We start from the raw sequence: 24515 nt of genomic DNA, 5'->3' as shown, positions 1-24515 counted from the left end.
CACCAACATAACATTGAAAGTACGGACGAATTACTAGGGAAATGGCCAGTTTCCATAGTATTACATCTTGGACCTGTGTTATATTTGTAAAAAGTGTGGGGCTACAACAGTGCATTAGAATACACCAACATAACATTGAGAGGTACGGACGAATTACTAGGGAAATGGCCAGTTTCCATAGTATTACATCTTGGACCTGTCGAGTGTTATATTTGTAACAAGTGTGGGACTACAACAGTGCATTAGAATACACCAACATAACATTGAAAGTACGGACGAATTACTAAGGAAATGGCCAGTTTCCATAGTATTACATCTTGGACCTGTCGAGTGTTATATTTGTAACAAGTGTGGGACTACAACAGTGCATTAGAATACACCAACATAACATTGAAGGTACGGACGAATTACTAGGGAAATGTCCAGTTTCCATAATATTACATCTTGGACCTGTCGAGTGTTATATTTGTAACAAGTGGGGCTACAACAGTGCATTAGAATACACCAACATAACATTGAGAGGTACGGACGAATTACTAGGGAAATGGCCAGTTTCCATAGTATTACATCTTGGACCTGTCGAGTGTTATATTTGTAACAAGTGTGGGACTACAACAGTGCATTAGAATACACCAACATAACATTGAAGGTACGGACGAATTACTAAGGAAATGGCCAGTTTCCATAGTATTACATCTTGGACCTGTCGAGTGTTATATTTGTAACAAGTGTGGGACTACAACAGTGCATTAGAATACACCAACATAACATTGAAGGTACGGACGAATTACTAGGGAAATGTCCAGTTTCCATAATATTACATCTTGGACCTGTCGAGTGTTATATTTGTAACAAGTGGGGCTACAACAGTGCATTAGAATACACCAACATAAAATTGAGAGGTACGGACGAATTACTAAGAAAATGGCCAGTTTCCATAGTATTACATCTTGGACCTTTCGAGTGTTATGTTTGTAACAAGTGTGGGGCTACAACAGTGCATTAGAATACACCGACATAACATTGATAGGTACGGACGAATTACTAAGGAAATGGCCAGTTTCCATAGTATTACATCTTGGACCTTTCGAGTGTTATGTTTGTAACAAGTGTGGGGCTACAACAGTGCATTAGAATACACCGACATAACATTGATAGGTACGGACGAATTACTAAGGAAATGGCCAGTTTCCATAGTATTACATCTTGGACCTTTCGAGTGTTATGTTTGTAACAAGTGTGGGGCTACAACAGTGCATTAGAATACACCAACATAACATTGAGAGGTACGGACGAATTACTAAGGAAATGGCCAGTTTCCATAATATTACATCTTGGACCTGTCGAGTGTTATATTTGTAACAAGTGTGGGGCTACAACAGTGCATTAGAATACACCAACTTAACATTGAGAGGTACGGACGAATTACTAGGGAAATGGCCAGTTTCCATAGTATTACATCTTGGACCTGTCGAGTGTTATATTTGTAAAAAGTGTAGGGCTACAACAGTGCATTAGAATACACCAACATAACATTGAGAGGTACGGACGAATTACTAGGGAAATGGCCAGTTTCCATAGTATTACATCTTGGACCTTTCGAGTGTTATATTTGTAACAAGTGTGGGGCTACAACAGTGCATTAGAATACACCAACATAACATTGAAAGTACGGACGAATTACTAGGGAAATGGCCAGTTTCCATAGTATTACATCTTGGACCTGTGTTATATTTGTAAAAAGTGTGGGGCTACAACAGTGCATTAGAATACACCAACATAACATTGAGAGGTACGGACGAATTACTAGGGAAATGGCCAGTTTCCATAGTATTACATCTTGGACCTGTCGAGTGTTATATTTGTAACAAGTGTGGGACTACAACAGTGCATTAGAATACACCAACATAACATTGAAAGTACGGACGAATTACTAAGGAAATGGCCAGTTTCCATAGTATTACATCTTGGACCTGTCGAGTGTTATATTTGTAACAAGTGGGGCTACAACAGTGCATTAGAATACACCAACATAAAATTGAGAGGTACGGACGAATTACTAAGAAAATGGCCAGTTTCCATAGTATTACATCTTGGACCTTTCGAGTGTTATGTTTGTAACAAGTGTGGGGCTACAACAGTGCATTACACTACACCGACATAACATTGATAGGTACGGACGAATTACTAAGGAAATGGCCAGTTTCCATAGTATTACATCTTGGACCTTTCGAGTGTTATGTTTGTAACAAGTGTGGGGCTACAACAGTGCATTAGAATACACCAACATAACATTGAGAGGTACGGACGAATTACTAAGGAAATGGCCAGTTTCCATAGTATTACATCTTGGACCTTTCGAGTGTTATGTTTGTAACAAGTGTGGGGCTACAACAGTGCATTAGAATACACCGACATAACATTGATAGGTACGGACGAATTACTAAGGAAATGGCCAGTTTCCATAGTATTACATCTTGGACCTTTCGAGTGTTATGTTTGTAACAAGTGTGGGGCTACAACAGTGCATTAGAATACACCAACATAACATTGAGAGGTACGGACGAATTACTAAGGAAATGGCCAGTTTCCATAGTATTACATCTTGGACCTTTCGAGTGTTATATTTGTAACAAGTGTGGGGCTACAACAGTGCATTACAATAAACAAACATAACATTGAGAGGTACGGACGAATTACTAAGGAAATGGCCAGTTTCCATAGTTTTGCATCTTGAACCTATCGAGTGTTATATTTGTAACAAGTGTGGGGCTACAACAGTGCATTACAATAAACAAACATAACATTGAGAGGTACGGACGAATTACTAAGGAAATGGCCAGTTTCCATAGTTTTGCATCTTGAACCTATCGAGTGTTATATTTGTAACAAGTGTGGGGCTACAACAGTGCATTACAATAAACAAACATAACATTGAGAGGTACGGACGAATTACTAAGGAAATGGCCAGTTTCCATAGTTTTGCATCTTGAACCTATCGAGTGTTATATTTGTAACAAGTGTGGGGCTACAACAGTGCATTACAATAAACAAACATAACATTGAGAGGTACGGACGAATTACTAAGGAAATGGCCAGTTTCCATAGTTTTGCATCTTGAACCTATCGAGTGTTATATTTGTAACAAGTGTGGGGCTACAACAGTGCATTACAATAAACAAACATAACATTGAGAGATACGGACGAATTACTAAGGAAATGGCCAGTTTCCATAGTATTGCATCTTGGACCTATCGAGTGTTATATTTGTAACAACAATGTGGGGCTACAACAATGCATTATAATACACCGACATAACCGGACGAATTACTATAGAAATGGCCAGTTTCCATAGTATTGCATCTTGAACCTTTCGAGTGTTATATTTGTAACAAGTGTGGGGCTACAACAGTGCATTAGAATACACCAACATAACATTGAGAGGTACGGACGAATTACTATGGAAATGGCCAGTTTCCATAGTATTACATCTTGGACCTATCGAGTGTTATATTTGTAACAACAATGTGGGGCTACAACAATGCATTATAATACACCAACATGACCGGACGAATTACTATAGAAATGGCCAGTTTCCATAGTATTGCATCTTGAACCTTTCGAGTGTTATATTTGTAACAAGTGTGGGGCTACAACAGTGCATTAGAATACACCAACATAACATTGAGAGGTACGGACGAATTACTATGGAAATGGCCAGTTTCCATAGTATTACATCTTGAACCTGTCGAGTGTTATGTTTGTAACAAGTGTGGGGCTACAACAGTGCATTAGAATACACCAACATAACATTGAGAGGTACGGACGAATTACTAAGGAAATGGCCAGTTTCCATAGTATTACATCTTGGACCTTTCGAGTGTTATGTTTGTAACAAGTGTGGGGCTACAACAGTGCATTAGAATACACCAACATAACATTGAGAGGTACGGACGAATTACTAAGGAAATGGCCAGTTTCCATAATATTACATCTTGGACCTGTCGAGTGTTATATTTGTAACAAGTGTGGGGCTACAACAGTGCATTAGAATACACCAACTTAACATTGAGAGGTACGGACGAATTACTAGGGAAATGGCCAGTTTCCATAGTATTACATCTTGGACCTGTCGAGTGTTATATTTGTAAAAAGTGTAGGGCTACAACAGTGCATTAGAATACACCAACATAACATTGAGAGGTACGGACGAATTACTAGGGAAATGGCCAGTTTCCATAGTATTACATCTTGGACCTTTCGAGTGTTATATTTGTAACAAGTGTGGGGCTACAACAGTGCATTAGAATACACCAACATAACATTGAAAGTACGGACGAATTACTAGGGAAATGGCCAGTTTCCATAGTATTACATCTTGGACCTGTGTTATATTTGTAAAAAGTGTGGGGCTACAACAGTGCATTAGAATACACCAACATAACATTGAGAGGTACGGACGAATTACTAGGGAAATGGCCAGTTTCCATAGTATTACATCTTGGACCTGTCGAGTGTTATATTTGTAACAAGTGTGGGACTACAACAGTGCATTAGAATACACCAACATAACATTGAAAGTACGGACGAATTACTAAGGAAATGGCCAGTTTCCATAGTATTACATCTTGGACCTGTCGAGTGTTATATTTGTAACAAGTGGGGCTACAACAGTGCATTAGAATACACCAACATAAAATTGAGAGGTACGGACGAATTACTAAGAAAATGGCCAGTTTCCATAGTATTACATCTTGGACCTTTCGAGTGTTATGTTTGTAACAAGTGTGGGGCTACAACAGTGCATTAGACTACACCGACATAACATTGATAGGTACGGACGAATTACTAAGGAAATGGCCAGTTTCCATAGTATTACATCTTGGACCTTTCGAGTGTTATGTTTGTAACAAGTGTGGGGCTACAACAGTGCATTAGAATACACCAACATAACATTGAGAGGTACGGACGAATTACTAAGGAAATGGCCAGTTTCCATAGTATTACATCTTGGACCTTTCGAGTGTTATGTTTGTAACAAGTGTGGGGCTACAACAGTGCATTAGAATACACCGACATAACATTGATAGGTACGGACGAATTACTAAGGAAATGGCCAGTTTCCATAGTATTACATCTTGGACCTTTCGAGTGTTATGTTTGTAACAAGTGTGGGGCTACAACAGTGCATTAGAATACACCAACATAACATTGAGAGGTACGGACGAATTACTAAGGAAATGGCCAGTTTCCATAGTATTACATCTTGGACCTTTCGAGTGTTATATTTGTAACAAGTGTGGGGCTACAACAGTGCATTACAATAAACAAACATAACATTGAGAGGTACGGACGAATTACTAAGGAAATGGCCAGTTTCCATAGTTTTGCATCTTGAACCTATCGAGTGTTATATTTGTAACAAGTGTGGGGCTACAACAGTGCATTACAATAAACAAACATAACATTGAGAGGTACGGACGAATTACTAAGGAAATGGCCAGTTTCCATAGTTTTGCATCTTGAACCTATCGAGTGTTATATTTGTAACAAGTGTGGGGCTACAACAGTGCATTACAATAAACAAACATAACATTGAGAGGTACGGACGAATTACTAAGGAAATGGCCAGTTTCCATAGTTTTGCATCTTGAACCTATCGAGTGTTATATTTGTAACAAGTGTGGGGCTACAACAGTGCATTACAATAAACAAACATAACATTGAGAGGTACGGACGAATTACTAAGGAAATGGCCAGTTTCCATAGTTTTGCATCTTGAACCTATCGAGTGTTATATTTGTAACAAGTGTGGGGCTACAACAGTGCATTACAATAAACAAACATAACATTGAGAGGTACGGACGAATTACTAAGGAAATGGCCAGTTTCCATAGTTTTGCATCTTGAACCTATCGAGTGTTATATTTGTAACAAGTGTGGGGCTACAACAGTGCATTACAATAAACAAACATAACATTGAGAGGTACGGACGAATTACTAAGGAAATGGCCAGTTTCCATAGTTTTGCATCTTGAACCTATCGAGTGTTATATTTGTAACAAGTGTGGGGCTACAACAGTGCATTACAATAAACAAACATAACATTGAGAGATACGGACGAATTACTAAGGAAATGGCCAGTTTCCATAGTATTGCATCTTGGACCTATCGAGTGTTATATTTGTAACAACAATGTGGGGCTACAACAATGCATTATAATACACCGACATAACCGGACGAATTACTATAGAAATGGCCAGTTTCCATAGTATTGCATCTTGAACCTTTCGAGTGTTATATTTGTAACAAGTGTGGGGCTACAACAGTGCATTAGAATACACCAACATAACATTGAGAGGTACGGACGAATTACTATGGAAATGGCCAGTTTCCATAGTATTACATCTTGGACCTATCGAGTGTTATATTTGTAACAACAATGTGGGGCTACAACAATGCATTATAATACACCAACATGACCGGACGAATTACTATAGAAATGGCCAGTTTCCATAGTATTGCATCTTGAACCTTTCGAGTGTTATATTTGTAACAAGTGTGGGGCTACAACAGTGCATTAGAATACACCAACATAACATTGAGAGGTACGGACGAATTACTATGGAAATGGCCAGTTTCCATAGTATTACATCTTGAACCTGTCGAGTGTTATGTTTGTAACAAGTGTGGGGCTACAACAGTGCATTAGAATACACCAACATAACATTGAGAGGTACGGACGAATTACTATGGAAATGGCCAGTTTCCATAGTATTACATCTTGGACCTATCGAGTGTTATATTTGTAACAACAATGTGGGGCTACAACAATGCATTATAATACACCAACATGACCGGACGAATTACTATAGAAATGGCCAGTTTCCATAGTATTGCATCTTGAACCTTTCGAGTGTTATATTTGTAACAAGTGTGGGGCTACAACAGTGCATTAGAATACACCAACATAACATTGAGAGGTACGGACGAATTACTATGGAAATGGCCAGTTTCCATAGTATTACATCTTGGACCTATCGAGTGTTATATTTGTAACAACAATGTGGGGCTACAACAATGCATTATAATACACCAACATGACCGGACGAATTACTATAGAAATGGCCAGTTTCCATAGTATTGCATCTTGAACCTTTCGAGTGTTATATTTGTAACAAGTGTGGGGCTACAACAGTGCATTAGAATACACCAACATAACATTGAGAGGTACGGACGAATTACTATGGAAATGGCCAGTTTCCATAGTATTACATCTTGAACCTGTCGAGTGTTATGTTTGTAACAAGTGTGGGGCTACAACAGTGCATTAGAATACACCAACATAACATTGAGAGGTACGGACGAATTACTATGGAAATGGCCAGTTTCCATAGTATTACATCTTGGACCTATCGAGTGTTATATTTGTAACAACAATGTGGGGCTACAACAATGCATTATAATACACCAACATGACCGGACGAATTACTATAGAAATGGCCAGTTTCCATAGTATTGCATCTTGAACCTTTCGAGTGTTATATTTGTAACAAGTGTGGGGCTACAACAGTGCATTAGAATACACCAACATAACATTGAGAGGTACGGACGAATTACTATGGAAATGGCCAGTTTCCATAGTATTACATCTTGAACCTGTCGAGTGTTATGTTTGTAACAAGTGTGGGGCTACAACAGTGCATTAGAATACACCAACATAACATTGAGAGGTACGGACGAATTACTATGGAAATGGCCAGTTTCCATAGTATTACATCTTGGACCTATCGAGTGTTATATTTGTAACAACAATGTGGGGCTACAACAATGCATTATAATACACCAACATGACCGGACGAATTACTATAGAAATGGCCAGTTTCCATAGTATTGCATCTTGAACCTTTCGAGTGTTATATTTGTAACAAGTGTGGGGCTACAACAGTGCATTAGAATACACCAACATAACATTGAGAGGTACGGACGAATTACTATGGAAATGGCCAGTTTCCATAGTATTACATCTTGGACCTATCGAGTGTTATATTTGTAACAACAATGTGGGGCTACAACAATGCATTATAATACACCAACATGACCGGACGAATTACTATAGAAATGGCCAGTTTCCATAGTATTGCATCTTGAACCTTTCGAGTGTTATATTTGTAACAAGTGTGGGGCTACAACAGTGCATTAGAATACACCAACATAACATTGAGAGGTACGGACGAATTACTATGGAAATGGCCAGTTTCCATAGTATTACATCTTGAACCTGTCGAGTGTTATGTTTGTAACAAGTGTGGGGCTACAACAGTGCATTAGAATACACCAACATAACATTGAGAGGTACGGACGAATTACTATGGAAATGGCCAGTTTCCATAGTATTACATCTTGGACCTATCGAGTGTTATATTTGTAACAACAATGTGGGGCTACAACAATGCATTATAATACACCAACATGACCGGACGAATTACTATAGAAATGGCCAGTTTCCATAGTATTGCATCTTGAACCTTTCGAGTGTTATATTTGTAACAAGTGTGGGGCTACAACAGTGCATTAGAATACACCAACATAACATTGAGAGGTACGGACGAATTACTATGGAAATGGCCAGTTTCCATAGTATTACATCTTGGACCTATCGAGTGTTATATTTGTAACAACAATGTGGGGCTACAACAATGCATTATAATACACCAACATGACCGGACGAATTACTATAGAAATGGCCAGTTTCCATAGTATTGCATCTTGAACCTTTCGAGTGTTATATTTGTAACAAGTGTGGGGCTACAACAGTGCATTAGAATACACCAACATAACATTGAGAGGTACGGACGAATTACTATGGAAATGGCCAGTTTCCATAGTATTACATCTTGGACCTATCGAGTGTTATATTTGTAACAACAATGTGGGGCTACAACAATGCATTATAATACACCAACATGACCGGACGAATTACTATAGAAATGGCCAGTTTCCATAGTATAGCATCTTGAACCTTTCGAGTGTTATATTTGTAACAAGTGTGGGGCTACAACAGTGCATTAGAATACACAAGTATCAAAATATTCTTATCCTGATAGTATCTGTAGATGCAAACTAAAGGTAAGCGTTCACTACATCGTATCTCACTCATCGGACAAATCGCATGGATCGGAAAATGATAATCTTTACTGTACAGAGTAATTGTTATGTAACCGCGTTCACTACATCGTATCGCACGCATCGGGTCACGATAAATCCGTCCACGTTTCTCGGATGAGCAACTTTTCCGATGCGTGCGATCATGGCCTTCTTTAATAAATCATTTTTAATTGGTCAACTGTTACTATTATGTTGTGCCATATTCAGTGTCGCGCCAAAATGCCAAACGGACAACTTACATGCTTGTAGAAAACTGCGAAGAATTATATAATTTGAAGCATTCCCATTATAGTAATCAAGTCGTTTTTTACATATATTATGTAACCAATATCTCTTTCGTTTCTTCCTCTTCAATTAAGAAGCATGAAGCAATTACAAATTCTTATTCGCTAGCACTCATGATTAATAGACCTAACCTCAACACTCCTCTGTTTTCAGCAATGTCAATATCGTACGTCATATGTTTTAAACAGCTGATAGGGAATCCGAGGAGGCGATGAGGTAGAGCCGTTACAGTGAACGCAGTGCACTTTAAATATCCGTTGCGTGCGATTCGTACGAGGATTGCGATACGGTGTAGTGAACGCTTACCTTAAAGCTACGTTTTTACTACTATGTACATCTCGCAAAAGCCAGTGAAGCAAACGAAAATTGAGCTTTCTTTGGTGTAACTTTTCTGGAGAAATAGCGTTATTCTCTCACTAAATTAAACGGCATGCAGCAAATTGTATGTTACTTTATCACGAAATGGAATGAGATTGTTCACTTTTTCATTAACATGAACAGTATTCGCTCCGGTAATTCAACTCCTGCATCACGGGTACAATGAAGAAAACAAAATCCTTAATAAATTATCGTGTTGACTAGTATGTAATACATACAGTAATATCTAATATTATAAATCATCATATTTTATTTTTATTGTTAAATATTGTCTGATAATGAAGTCGTAATTTTATTCATAGCCACTCGCATGTTGATTCACATTGCAAATCAGAAGCCTAACCTAATGCCTAATGTTTAAATTTATTGATATCTGTTTCTAGATTTCTTCTTCTAATTCAGTATTTTCATAGTTATCGTTTCGTATCTCATACAATAAGTATGACATGAACAATTTCAATGAGCCGCTGACATATTAGAAAACATTTTGCCATGTTTCCGAATAATTAATTTAAAACAGCTAAAAAAAAGTATTTTCCCCCATCTCTGTGTGTAATGGTAATCGTTGACAGAGGCCGTATGTGTCTTTTAATTTCACGCATTTCTCGGTGCACATTTCGCATTACACATCTCTGGGTATAGTGTGTACCGACCTAACAGTCTTGTTACCAAGGTACGTAAATATAATAATAGAGTAACTTGATATAATTATTTATCCTGTATTTTACAATCTTTCTGATTGAAAGTAAAATATACTGAATGATATATTATCTCGGAAATTGTGAACACTTGAGGTACACTTTACTCTCAGTTGTAGGTTCAGTATTCACAATTGTCGAATATGGACAACAGACAATCCACATGTTCAGACTGTCCCATTCTTATCACATTCCATAGCCGCTTGCATCATCTTGTTGGCTCAGTTTGTTTAGCAGTTATAATAATTTTAAAAATCTATGTTGATTACCTTTGAGAAACCATATATTTAAAGTTAAAACAAGGATTTAACTTAATTAATTGTTTCTTTCATAAACATGCTCGGAAATGTAATATATATTTTCAGAATTTTAATTCGCGTAAAGCGTTGAAAAATAATTTGTTGTACAGAATTCGTTTCATGTTATTTTATTTACGATTTTTTCGAAAGAAATCTTCATCTAATATAAATAATAGGCCTAATAACTTAAAATAATTACATACCGTATGGTAATGGCTATCGCCCATGGTGATATCGTGGTTGCCATACTTTCGATTCGATCTAAGGTTCACAGACTCTAACCCGGCAGAGAATTTGATTTTAAATGGAAATTCAATCCTGAGCATGGCTTCTTCCGGGAAGTAAGTAAAGCTGTGGGTCGTGTGTCGTAGATTTATGACAGGTAATAAATTATTTTATTAACAGACAACCATAAAATATCTACTCCGCACTATAATTATTTGAAGTAATGTAAAAGTTATGTAATTTGTTCAATTCAATCTTCAGTCTCTTAAATTGGCTAAAAATTAGTGACAATTTCATTATGTAATTTTTTTACACAGCAATGCACGTATATTTTTCTGCCCAGTATTCCTCTTAGTTGTGCTCTATTATATATTTTAGTTATGATCACTTTATATTCTCAGCAAACTGGATTGTTATGTCTATGAACTTATATAAAATTACCATAAAACATTTGCGTATAGCCTATACAGTAATTTATAGTTACAACTTTTCAAACGCTGTTCAACTTTCAGTAACATTTGATTATTATTTATAATCGTTAAGTTTCACATGATTAGCTGTTAACATTTAAAAAAATTAAGTAGCATAACACATTATTTCTCATACTCCACAGATTTTTCCAGAAGTAGGCGCCGAAAATTACGTTATAATTACATCAATTGTTATAATAAATATAATTTTCCATGGCTGTTGGATTATTTCGTTGTGACTTAGTTTAAAGTAATGTATTATTTAAAAAAAGTATGATATATGCCTACATACCGTGAACCAAGCGATTTCAATTTCACAATCGTGTAATAAATTTCTTTGTAATTATTAATACTTTCAATTGTTTAATATTGTTAACAAGAATTGTTTATTTTTACGTAGGTTATAAATTTGTTTGTTCTTAATCCCGTTAAAGGACATTGTTTATCTTTGCTTGTGAGTTGTACATATAGGCCTACGTATTTTGAGTGATTTTAATAGAATATATAATTTAAAATATGGAGAATGTTGGAATACTAAATCTTTTTGTATGCATTTTTGCCACTGAAACTCAATTTCTTTTTGCATAGATTAGAACAACCATAGTAACTGTTATAACAAATAATTGACAATTTTTTCAATTTCGTAGCATAGCATTTTCAGTCAGCATTATTTTATAACTGCCGTTTTAATACGAATAAAATTATAAAATATATCCTGTTCTAAAACACATTATCTTTAATATTGGCTTTTTTTCGGATTCCCATCACGTGAATACTGCACTACGCTTCAGACTTTTGAGATAAACTGACCAGGTATGACGCCAACTGCTAACCATCTTGTCATGAACTTGAAAATTTCATTGAAATGTGATGTTGGCATATTAGTACGAAACTCCTGAATTCGTTGTAACGATAATCGTTGTGTTGTGAATATATTGTAAAGGAGGCACTGAAAAGTTATCGTTTCTGTACCTATGCAGTGCCTTTCACTGTATTTAAAAATTTTGTAATTAAAATTTTTGTCGAAATCTATTTAATAATATTCTAAGGAACAACGTATGTAGTCGGCCTGGTTGGCTCAGTTGGTATAGCGCTGGCCTTCTATGCCCGTGGTTGCGGGTTCGATACGGGGCCAGGTCGATGGCATTTAAGTGTGCGACAGGCTCATGTCAGAAGATTTACTGCATGTAAAAGAACTCCTGCGGGACAAAATTCCGGCACACCGGCGACGCTGCAGTTGCGAGCTTCTTTAAATAAAACATAACATTTAATCACGTATATATTTATGTAGCCTAGGCTATTAGAACCAGTAAATCGAATAGTACGTTTTTGTGTTTTTTTACAGCTAAATATGATCTCGTTCTTTCTTTAGTTGAATTATTACTTTCAAATATTGTATTGACATTTTTCATAACCATCTTCGTTATAAAAATATAAAAGAAAAATATATTTTTTACATGATGGTGCGTTATTTCGTACTTATGGTGTTGTTAACATGTCATGTAAATTGATTATACTAAACGATGACTGATTGCTATATAAACTCTAAAAATATCGATGCCCGGTCTCGGAACAATTTTTTTCCCTTGACGATGACGATGACGAGGAGTACGATGATACAATAATTTGAACATGTTTGTTTTGCGTTGTCGGTAACCATGTTTCATTAAGGAAAAATTCATTAATCATTAAGGTTGGTCATGTAAGTATGCATATTAATTTATTTTATTGTCATGAAGAAAATTATTCTGGAAATAAACAAACCAATGATATAATATACAGGGTGTTTCCGAAGTGGTATTACAAACTTTCAGGCATAATGGCGAAGGGCACATGTATCAATTTGAGTTAATGAACCCTGGTCCGGAAATGACTGAGTCGAAAGTTATAAGCAAAAATAGTTGTGTGGAAATGGAATTGTAATTCGGCACCACGTGCCCTCCTTCCCTTAACTTTTGGAACAGTCGTGGAAATATGGTATGGGCCGGATGTCTTCTACGTGGGTACTTGACCGATACAATCTATGAGCTTGTCTGCTGTTCCCATTGGCTCATCCGTATTCGAAAATCAGGTCTGCTTATTCCGCTCTCGTGTACTCCTCCATATTACTAGGACTGATCGACTGGACACTGCAACTTGCACACATACACTGCTGTCTACAGACGTGCATATCAGGACCATGTCCGTTACACATTACGCTATCTGCATTGCTTTAGTGTAGTTTCCTGTCCCCATCCCTCAGACAGCTCACTGAATGGAATACTGTAAGTCAGCCGTGGCGAAAAGGCCATGGTGCGCCGAGCCACTGTGTAAGCTGCAACGTGCATAGCACCTATGGAGGGAGGCGGACAACCGAAGGGGAAGTTAATGTTTAGGACGTGTAACGAAGAAAGAAATGAACAAGAAAACATAGGACACATTATCACAACCTAAAATTAACTGTCTTCAGAATGTCTCTGCGACAAAGTTTCAAAATCAGGAATTATGTCACTTACTGCCAATCGTAGTTGATCACGAAGGTATTTGTCTGTCAGTCGTGATCTAAATTTGATTTTTACTATTTTCATTGTTGAAAACAATTTTTCACAAACGTAAGTTACAGCGAACATGGCTTCAACAGAGCAAGCGAAAGAACGAAGCTTCAAATATTTATTTTTTTCCAAAGATTTGAAAAGTTCAATATCTGTCAAGTCCTTACATCTAGCTTTCATTTAACGTCACATTGTAAATCTGTGAGTTTAAATTGAAAATCTAACCGCATTATTCGTACATCTGCTGTAAAAGAATCGACGTACAGAGATGATAATGATAATAATAATAATAATAATAATAATAATAATAATAATAATAATAATAATAATAATAATAACAACACTTAACCTTTTAATGTTTCATCAGTAACATGTAGTAACTTATAATGCCGATTTATGTTATACAACCGGTTTCCTAGTAATATTTGTGAACAAATCATACATTTAATATTTTCATCATATTGTCAGCAAAAGAATGCATCCTCCCATCCTACTTGAAACTTTCGTTTTTTATAGAGGCACATGGTATCGAGAGAGACATTGCGACGATACGCCACTCGCAGGTCCGAGACAAATACAAATAGAACGGAGTTTGACTCCAGTGAGTGAGAGGGTGGGGGTTGTATGTAGGAAGCGAGAGAAAAGCACTGCGAGCCACAATGTGCTCGTGAGTCGCATTTTCGCCGCGGCTGCTGTAAGTAGACAACGTAAACAACGTCAGAGGAATACAGTATGTGTAACATGTACAGATAAACACACATAAATAAGGTGTACAGAGGAATAAAATTATTTCATTTCCACACAACTATTTTTGCTTGTAACTTTCGACTCGGTCATTTCCGGACCAGGGTTCCTTATCTCAAATTGATACATGTGCCCTTCACCATCATCCCTGAAAGTTTGTAACACCACCTCGGAAACACCCTGTATAAGATGATTTAAATGCAGTGTTTTTTTAAGAAGTGCAGTGTTAAATCTGTGTTATACAGTTACATGATTCAGTCTATGCAGAAAGGAGTGCGAGTGTGGCGATTGAAGTATCAATAAGGAGATTCCGAAATATAAAAATAATATGTTTTTACAGTTAATATATTGCGAATATCTTCTGATTATTCATTTATGTATTACGATTATTAGAGAAGATTTTATATGCAATTTTCAATTTATAACTTAAAATTGTTCAAACCCATTGAAATAAGATACCTTAGAGTAATTTTAAGCCTGTGATTCGTAGTTATATTTTATGAATTGTTTAAAAGCTTTTAAAATAATAATTTCATTGCAATACACAATTCAGTTCGCTGAGTGCTTGGTGGTGGTTGTGTAATGTTTGTTATGCCCTGTTACCTTCTAGGCAATTTTTGCCAGTAGCATCCCTGAGATAATAGAGCTGGTAGGGACTAGATCCAAGTACGGGGGAGAGTACAAGCGCGAGCATGGAAAGAGGTACCTACAAACAACACATGGTAACCGTACATTGGTTGCCTCACATTACACACATCAATTCATCTCACTCATAATCATTGCTTGATAATCTTAAGGAATCTTGCATATAAAACACGGTTACCAGAAATGAGATAATATTAGAATACACCATTCAGACACTTTTATTACGCTATGAGCAACATGTGATTTCATTGCAGTTTCGTTTAGAATCGTTTTTCATGGGTACGTCAGCGAATAGGGATTATAAAGAATGGACACTTCGCGTCGGTACCTTTGATGTAGTCGGACCGATTTCAGTGACCTTCAACCCAGCTAGAGCGTGAGATTCTGCTTTCTCCCTAGAGTTGGCGCTGACATCACAACAGCTAGCAGTCGACACAGCGGAAATATAACACATATAATTAATACATCTAGGTACATTATGTACTCAAATAAAATAAATTGGATCCATAAAATAATAAATCCGTCATTAACTGTAATGTCTAGACTCTAGAGTTCCTTTATAATGAGAGTTGAGACGTTGGCCCCAATAACAATTAAAATATGTAATGATTTGATAGCACTGAAAATGGAAAAACAAAACTCTTGTGAGAAGTAAAACCATATACCTATATTATATTATATATAAATATTAAACGAATTTGATACATAATTTTATAATGTATTATATTATTTCATAATATAATTCATTATATCTGATATATAAAAAATTATTATTACAACTAGTTTGGCACTGAGAAATAAAGAAAAGCTGTTAACTTGAATTTATTTGAAGCAAAGCGTTACTGGATTATGCAATAAGGTAGGCGATGTTTGGATCCTGTGTCTCAACTCTGTACTCAATTATTATCTTAGCGTATGCTCGATTACACTGACCTCTAGCGCTTGAAAATAGAACTAAACGCTGGCGCACAGAGAAACAAAACACAGGAAAATTCGCTCAGTGTCCATTCTTTATAATCCCTATTCGCTGGGTACGTAGATAATATTACAATACAGTGACCTTCATCCGTATGATTATATATAACCAGTGCTTTTCTTCTGGAAGAAAAGGTGGTGGAACTTTGTATACGTATAGAATAGAGGACGGAAAGATGATTACTGTTCAGTGCAAAGGAACTTTGTCGTTTTTAACCTCCTTTTTGTCAAACTATAAGACTTTCAAGGCCTAAGCGGATTTGAAGAAAAATTATGTTTAAAAGATAATTATTAACACATTTCTCGGTTCCATTATGAAAAATAAAACAGAAACGGTGCCAGAAAAAAGCCAGAATGTACTATATAATGCACTTTATTAAAAGAAATTGTCATTTTTACACTTTATATTGCTAACTAAAACAACACATGTTCGCAAACAACTTCATGGTTAACTGAAGCAAGTAGAACAGTAGTGAAATGTGAGTTTAATTCTATTTTCATGTTTAGAATTCTTTAATTGAAGACAAAATATCCGCAACTGAAGCTATGATTTCAATTTTTGTTGTAAACGATAAACACAGGTACTCCATTCCGTAGTGCTTTGAGCTCCACGTTAAAATATTCATTTTTACTCCATTTGTATTCTATTTTTGGTACAGGAGAAAATGCAATAAAATGTACAATTTGGTACTTTACCTGGACCAAATTTGTGGTAAAGTGACTTAAGTACACTCTACCTAGGCTAATAGAAACTGTTTCCTTCATTTTATAGGTTATCTGAATGATTATGAAGTGCTATAAGATGGCGTGCCTGTACTTATCATTTAATTTTTTTTAATCTCAAATTTGATTTTCTTTTGATATACTTGTCGGTATTACTGGAAATCAGTATAATTTTAGTCTTTATTCTGAATTAAATAACACAGAATGCTAAATTGTCGAACACAAAAAAGAACATTAAGCCTAAATTATATATGTATTTAAATTATGATCGTTAGAAACTCTGTTCTATTACAGAATGTGAATATGGAATTTAACGTCTCTTAAGCAATGATCACAAAAATAGTAAGAAAGTAGCACGCAGTGAGTTAGATGAAAACGAGATAATATTAGAGATCATATAATGATATTAAAATTTAAAATTGCATTCAAAATTGTATAGTATTGTCTCTGATGGTATAAATATCAGTTTCCCATTAAGATTGTTGTACAAGTACATGAAACCACGTTTAGAATGCAGATATATCTCGTAACAATATATTATGCAAGATTCCAAATCTTTGAGGTTTTCAAGCATGGATCCAGTGTTTCATATTGATTCTGGTGGAAATATTGGAAGACTCATTAAGCATTTTCAGATTCTGGTGCTAAGACATGGAAAATCAGTTTAAAGTCACAATTTAGTGGAACTGGTACATTCTATTAAGGTTTCAAAAGATTTAAACATTTGTGAAAATGGAAGTACCGGTACAGGATTGTCTTATTTATTAAATAGTACATTCTTATTATACTAAAAACTTCACCATTTTTTCCACATTCGAATAATTTGTTTCATTTCTTACTTTTCATGTGTCTTCAACTTCTTGCAGCTACACTACCTAACAAACACTTCATATGAAATTATAACATGTATCCATGCGGAATTAGAATGCGATGGATTATCTGTTAATTTTACCTAATTAACCCTTTGTAGAATGTGCAGCCATGTTTTTGTGTAATTTTTTATTTTCTGTCACTTGTTAGCAATCCTTTTTCGCCTCATATTAGCGGACTAGAGGTAATTCTTAGATTAAGTATTTATTTTTAAACAAATGCGCTCATAACTGATAAAGCTTTGATGAAGTGATTGTAGGAGTAACAGTGGATGTAATGAGTGCCGATATACAGTGTTACAGCCTCCACAGATAGGCTATTCATAAATAAATCGGTATGATTTGAGGAATTATACATTTTGAGCCATGATAAAATAGTGTAGACCTACTCTCTAATCGCTACAGTAACCTGTGTCCTTTCAAATTTTTAACTGCGTATGACATTTGGTCATTGAAGATAGACAGTTAGGGCCGTATTCATAGACATTCTTAGCGCGGGCTTCCGGTGGATGATCAGCGTTTTTCGTATTCATAAACCAGTGTTAGCGATAGGATATGATTTGAATTCTGTAAAAGTAACCAGTGGATAGCCGGGGCTAGCTTAGTACGCTCGTAACGCGTGCTGCGAAATGTCTATGACTAGCACCCTAAAAGATTAAACAATCATTATTACCTGACTTTAATTAAAATATTTTAATTTTGTAATTTCTTCGAGATATTTAGAATCTCTCACTAAATATTATCTTCAGAATAATATTATTCTGTTAATCTGTGTGCCTTCTCCATAAACATTAATTGAATCGTTTATTCTAGAAAGAACATAAGACACTTTTTTGTCAGTTTTACAAGAGCCATAAAAACTATTTAAATTGAAGACAATTTTTTTTCAATTCCTTGTATTGCATCTTCGGAAGAATACTAAAGTACACTTTACACACGAGTTTCAGATTTTCTTAAAGAAAAGAGTGGTTTCTATGGATTGTTTTTTTTTTTTTGTCTTGGACTTGTTTGGAAGTAACTCCCGAAAAGACAAAGTATATGATTATGTCTAGTGACGAGAATATTGTACGAAATGGAAATATAAAAATTAGAAATTTATCTTTTGAAGAGGTGGAAAAATTCAACTATCTTGGAGCAACAGTAACAAATATAAATGACACTCGGGAGGAAATTAAACGCAGAATAAATATGGGAAATGCCTGTTATTATTCGGTTCAGAAACTTTTATCATCCAGTCTGCTGTCGAAAAATCTGAAAGTTAGAATTTATAAAACAGTTATATCACCGGTTGTTCTGTATGGTTGTGAAACTTGGACTCTCACTTTGAGAGAGGAACAGAGATTAAGGGTGTTTGAGAATAAGGTGCTTAGGAAAATATTTGGGGCTAAGAGGGATGAAGTTACAGGAGAATGGAGAAAGTTACACAACACAGAACTGCACGCATTGTATTCTTCACCTGACATAATTAGGAACATTAAATCCAGACGTTTGAGATGGGCAGGGCATGTAGCATGTATGGGTGAATCCAGATATGCATATAAAGTGTTAGTTGGGAGGCCGGAGCGGAAAAGACCTTTGGGGAGGCCGGAGCGGAAAAGACCTTTGGGGAGGCCGAGACGTAGATGAGAAGATAATATTAAAATGGATTTGAGAGAGGTGGGATATGATGATAGAGACTGGATTAATCTTGCTCAGGATAGGGACCGATGGCGGGCTTATGTGAGGGCGGCATTGAACCTCCGGGTTCCTTAAAAGCCAGTAAGTAAGTAAGTAAGTCTTGGAATTGTGCTCTTTCTAAACTAAACACAGGAACAATGAGAACTCAAAAAGGCGGAGATATTACAAATCAATGCTTTAATGAACAATAAGTGTACAAAATAGTGATAAACATGGAAATATGCCTCTTATTTTCATTTTTGGAATGAAAAACTTTACTCTGCATTACCCTGTGTTGTAGTTGGCTAATTCACAATGGTGTCTTAGAAAGATTTTGTCCCTTCACTTACATATTTGAGAACTTTTTTTATATCTTGAATTTCAGTGTTGATTTCAGTCAGCTTAGTGAAAAAACTCACATATCCATGTTATGTGCTCTTTCTCAAATGAACGTATTTAGGCTATCTAACCTCCATAGCAACAAATGGAGATGAGTTAGAAATGTCCCATTCCTAAACTTAATGCGGCTATCCCAATAAAATATATATTTTAACAGAACACCAATTTCCACAAAAATGTGACTTGTGCCCTTTCTAAAAAAAAAAAAAAAAGATTCAATTATCCTGAATGTTCCAACTAGTCATTCAGTCTTCAATTCTTTTTTTTTCATTTTTAAATCACTATATCCATTTATAACCACACGATACATCCATTCTGTTTGGATGATCGTCCACCTCTCCTTCGACATGTGGGCGTGAGGCCAGCAGCCGGCTGGTCGGTCTAGGCCCTTCACGGGCTGTAGCGCCACGGATTTTTATATCCATTTATTGTGTAAAATCAGTGGTCCTGTAAAAAGCTTTGACTCTTAATTTAAACAAACTGGGTTATTGTATTGATTTAAGATTTTCGAAAAGTGGCTTATAAATTTCTTTTTTCCAGAATATAGTACTCTAGTATGTACAGATCTATTATGCATATGTACATCTAGATTCTGTTGAAGAATATTAATACAGTATCTGTTTTTACACGCTAGAGGAAATATACGATACGCAGTTTCCTGAAAAGGGCTCATGGTTCAAATTTTTCTACCATTTACATTATTTTATTAATTTTGATTTTAACATCGATTGTAAAAATGTATTGTCTCGCATTCTTTCATGGAATGAATGATGAAATTTACATAAAGGTATTTATTGTTATACAGTATATAAATCTATGTTTTAAAATTACATTTATTTTATCATGCACATTTATAATATGTCGATAACTGCAAATTTCAAGAGCAGAATTAATCAAAGCTTTACAGTTATGTAGTTGCATATAGAGTCATGTAAGTTTCCTGTAACAAAATAACCGTTTATGACAAACAGTAATAAGAACCCATTTTAATAACCTTTTGAATATAGACACATCATTTACCCCTCGCTTGCAGTGTGCCATTTCAAGATGTAGTGGCTTCTGTTTGGTGTTTGTAATCGTGTTTGTGAACCATAATGATGCCAATATTTCCACCACTAACTTTATGAGTAAATCCGAATATAAATATTCAATAGCAAATTCATTTCTTCCATTGTTGTGCAAATAAGAAAGATAACTAGGTTACTTCTTCTGTTTTCACATAATATAATCACAGTCTAGTGTATACAGTCACGAAGCTTGAGTTGATGAGGGTACTAGAAACAATAGGCTGTGCCGCTACTGTTTCACATTGTATGTGATGAGGCGATAGTAGCGATCCTAGTGGTTAACAACTATCTATGGATGCATATTCCCTATGTATTGAGCTTCGTGTCTGTATATACCAGACTATGGTATAATCTTATCACATTTGATATTCCCGCTTCCTGTATTACAGCCTAGAAATAAAATGTTTGGCTATCAGAATTCCTTATTATTTCTATCAGAATGTTTTGTCATTAAATATTATGATAAAATGGAATTACAACAAAAATTTTATAATTTATAGCTGCGAGTACAATATTTGTTCCTCCCTCCCTGTTGATATTGAGGTTAGGGCAGAATTGAAAAGCTGAAGCACACAATGGAAGGAGTGAGTTAGCTTGGTTCGATGTTGTTTGTTTTAATTTACTTACTTAGATGTTACGTAATGATGTCGCACCTGAATGGTTGTTTTAAGTTTTTGTGTTTTATTAACAAGTAAAGGAATTTACAATAACACATCTGTCAGCTGCTCTTTCCTCACAACTCTATCTCTGTCTCTCTCTCTCTTTTTGGTGGGGAATATTAATAGATTAAATTTAATTTAATACTACTTTTTTCACTTTCTTTCCATGTTATGTTACAAGCTTAAGAACTGGATGAGATTGGTTCAGAAGAAAATATCGAAAAGTTAATTAAGTTAATGAATGTCTTGTGTCAACGGTTACAGATTTTATGCAATGAAGATTCATTACATAAGTTAAACATGTTGACTATACGTGGTGGACCATTTAAGTTGATACTGTACAATATCTCCAAAACTAAGCGTTGTAGAAATAAATATCTTGAATAAAAGTTGCTTGATATTATGGGGGAAAGTAAATGCCATTTGTCGTGTTTTATTTGGAGGACGTTGTGATGGTTATTTTAGGGTCAATTTAATTTTTTTAAAATAGGAACCTACATTTTTATGCTGTTTTCTTATTCCTCATAAAAAACTAAACAACTTTTGTATGAAGCACTTTGCAATAATTATTCTTACACCAACGTAAATAACAACAAAAATTATGAATGGCTCCTAGATTCCCCGTAAAATGAGAATCATTTCCACTTTTTCTTGTTGAGAAAGTAGGTCCATTTCAACCCACAGACAACTGAGTACGCTTCAGGCCCATTCACAATGAAAATTAAACATAACCGTAACATAAACACAGAAGTTTGTGCCCAAGCTACCAAATGGGATCATTCACAATGATTCACATAAGCATTGACATACACATTACCGTAAGACGTTAACATGAAAGTTTGCAAACAACACAATCGTGGAGCGCTGAAATATACGACAGAATATGAGGAAATGGCGTCGTTGTTATGTTTCCATGGTTACCAAGTATGTTTGCTGTTATGTTTAAGTTCCCATCGTGAATGATGGTATGACTTCTTGATTTTACTGTAAGTTAACGCTTACGTTATGTTTAATTTTCATTGTGAATCAGCCTTTTAAACGATTTGCATGGAACTGATGGTTGTCGCTCGGTAATCATTAATTGTAGGTACGTACCACCAGTGGACCAACCTGAACTCGAAGACGACTGCAAGTACACTAACGACAGATGCAAGGAAACCGTCCTACCGTGGAAAGTAAACAAACAACGGACACAATGTCTCATTTCCTCCTCGCCTACTGTGATGCTGGACTGTTTCGAATGGGTCCAACCATTCATTGCGCTCTTCGTACACAAGCATTCATAATTTTTGTTATTTACGTTGGTGTAAGAACAATTATTGCAAAGTGCTTCATACAAAAGTTGTTTAGTTTTTTATGAGGAATGAGAAAACAACACAAAAAATGTAGGTTCCTATTTAAAAAAAATTAAATTGACCCTAAAATAACCATCACAACGTCCTCCAAATAAAACACGACAAATGGCATTTACTTTCTCCCATAATATTTAAGCAACTTTTATTCAATACATTTATTTCTACAACGCTTAGTTTTGGAGATATTGTACAGTATCAACTTAAATGGTCCACCCTGTATATTTCAGTAACAGTTTTAAAGTAGGAATTCACTTTCTTTGCAGCCACTCTCATAAATACATAATATTTTCTTACACATATATTTTTCTAACAATTAAAATTGACATTGTAATGAGCCTATTAGTTGCTGTGCATCAAGAATTTGTGTAAGTTTAGATTTTAAATAGTATAGTGCTTTTATTATGTGCGGAGTTGATTATAATACATTGTAAAGAAAAAAGAAGCTACCATTGTGCTGACATAACCTAATTCTCGGTTAAGCAGCAATGGTATATCAGCATGAACATTAACACAGGATAATATTCCTGAATACCCACGTTTCTTCCAGCTCAGTGGATTAGAAGAATGTAGCAGTCTTGCATAGTAATAACACACAACTGGGAAATTTGCGGGGGCTCATTTAATGCATAACAAAAGACTCATAAAACCAGATTAATAGCTATTTCAAAACGTAGAACTAGTATGTGTTGAGTAAAACATCACTCCATAATAATTAAAATGCATTTCACACTATATGCATAAACATAATAGAGTAGGTATACGTGTAATAGAGTGAGTTACATACAGGGTTTTCATTTCAAAACTTCCCAGTCTAAATAACGAATTATTTCAATTGAATTCAACTTAAACAAAAAAAAGTCAATTTAGATATTGAGGGGGAAGTCTGAAACCAAGTTTAATTGCATTTTAAATTTCACCTCCCCACGCTCAGCCTCCCCCACTTTGAAATTCCAAACGGCACCCCTATATTTTTTATACTTAAATATGAAACAGCAATCAATTGTTTATACACCTCATTCGTTTTCGCATCTTTTGTTTTCTATCGTAGCTTGGCAACCTGAATTGTTATTGTTGTTGATTAGAACTGAAGAGAATAAAGCTACTAAAACTTATTGAGCATTTCATGTAATAGTTGTGTATGTGTATTAAATTTTTTAAGAGAGAGAGAACATAAATCATCCTTATTGATTAAATTTAGGAAATTACACAACATAAGGGATGAAGTTACGGGAGAATGGAGTGCAGAACTGCACGCATTGTATTCTTCACCTGACATAATTAGGAACATTAAATCCAGACGTTTGAGATGGGCAGGGCATGTAGCACGTATGGGCGAATCCAGAAATGCATTATAGAGTGTTAGTTCGGA

The 24515-nt window shown here is 35.5% G+C and overlaps 1 protein-coding gene across 5 annotated transcripts in view; it reads left to right on the top strand.

Moving 5' to 3' along the window:
- Positions 1 to 24515, top strand: part of slo (calcium-activated potassium channel slo) — a 427716-nt gene that overhangs the window by 77837 nt on the left and 325364 nt on the right. Inside the window, exon 2 of one of the 5 annotated variants that reach the window (XM_069824446.1) lies at positions 15409 to 15500. The exons of the other annotated variants lie outside the window; for them this stretch is intronic. The gene's annotated coding sequence lies outside the window, so the exon portion shown is untranslated. The remainder of the gene's footprint in view (positions 1 to 15408; positions 15501 to 24515) is intronic. 5 annotated transcript variants of the gene reach the window in all.

Source organism: Periplaneta americana, chromosome 4 (genome assembly GCF_040183065.1).
Source record: "Periplaneta americana isolate PAMFEO1 chromosome 4, P.americana_PAMFEO1_priV1, whole genome shotgun sequence".
NCBI lineage: Eukaryota > Metazoa > Arthropoda > Insecta > Blattodea > Blattidae > Periplaneta > Periplaneta americana.
This window is presented reverse-complemented; position numbering and strand designations above follow the sequence as displayed.